This window comes from Nanorana parkeri, unplaced genomic scaffold, assembly GCF_000935625.1.
Source record: "Nanorana parkeri isolate BGI_ZX_2015 unplaced genomic scaffold, ASM93562v1 scaffold10, whole genome shotgun sequence".
Taxonomy (NCBI): Eukaryota; Metazoa; Chordata; class Amphibia; order Anura; family Dicroglossidae; genus Nanorana; species Nanorana parkeri.
This window is the reverse complement of record NW_017306278.1, coordinates 376,196-377,036: the sequence shown is the minus strand read 5'-3', so window position 1 is coordinate 377,036 and position 841 is coordinate 376,196.

The window sequence follows — 841 nt, the reverse complement described above, 5'->3', positions numbered from 1 at the left end:
TGTCACTCACGCCGCTGGGCGGATCCCGGCACAATTGTTGGGATCCGCTTCAGCTGCGGCGTCTCAGTATAACGCGAGCAGCAGTTTGCGGTATACTGAGCCTAGGGTGACGGGAGGACGCTAGTTTGTGTCCTCCCGTTACCCTAAGGAGAACTATGGGGAAAAGCCTTAACCCCATAGTTCTCCTTTAACAACCTTCTCCTCCTAGCTCAGCAGCCAAGAATTCGAGGTGACCGTTCATCTTGCATACAGCAAGCTGGCAGGGAAGACTGGTCCCCTGAACAGGACGTTATCTCCCTGTATGAGAGCTATTGCTGCACTTGTGACCCATTCCCACCTGAGCATTTTGTAGCTGCAATGCCTAAGTGCTACAACCTTCAACAGGAGGAATCCCATTCTTCTCAATGACCTTTGTTCACACCTGAGCATTTTGTTGCTTGAACCAAAAACGTGTGTAGCTTGAAAAAGTACACGAGCTTCATTTGGAGCAGAGTCAAGCGATTTGGCCTGAAAAACAGAAAATGCACATTGTTCAAGCTTTTTGTCCTGGTACTTAGCTTTGCATTGCCTAAAAATGAAATAAAACACTGAACCTTGAGACTCTTGCAAAAACGCATGTACAAAGGCTCAAAGAAAGACCCAAAAAACACCCAAAGACGCTCAGCTCAAGTGTGTGTGGGGCCCCAATGATGGCTACAGGTGCAACTGAAGGACTTTGCCTATGGGAGGTGAATGCTGAATTACTGTCTGCTGCTGGAGTGGGGCTTTAATAACTAGTTGTGGAGGCAATGTGCAATGGGGGGGGGGGGGGGAAAACAGGGGGCTAAAGAGTGACATACAA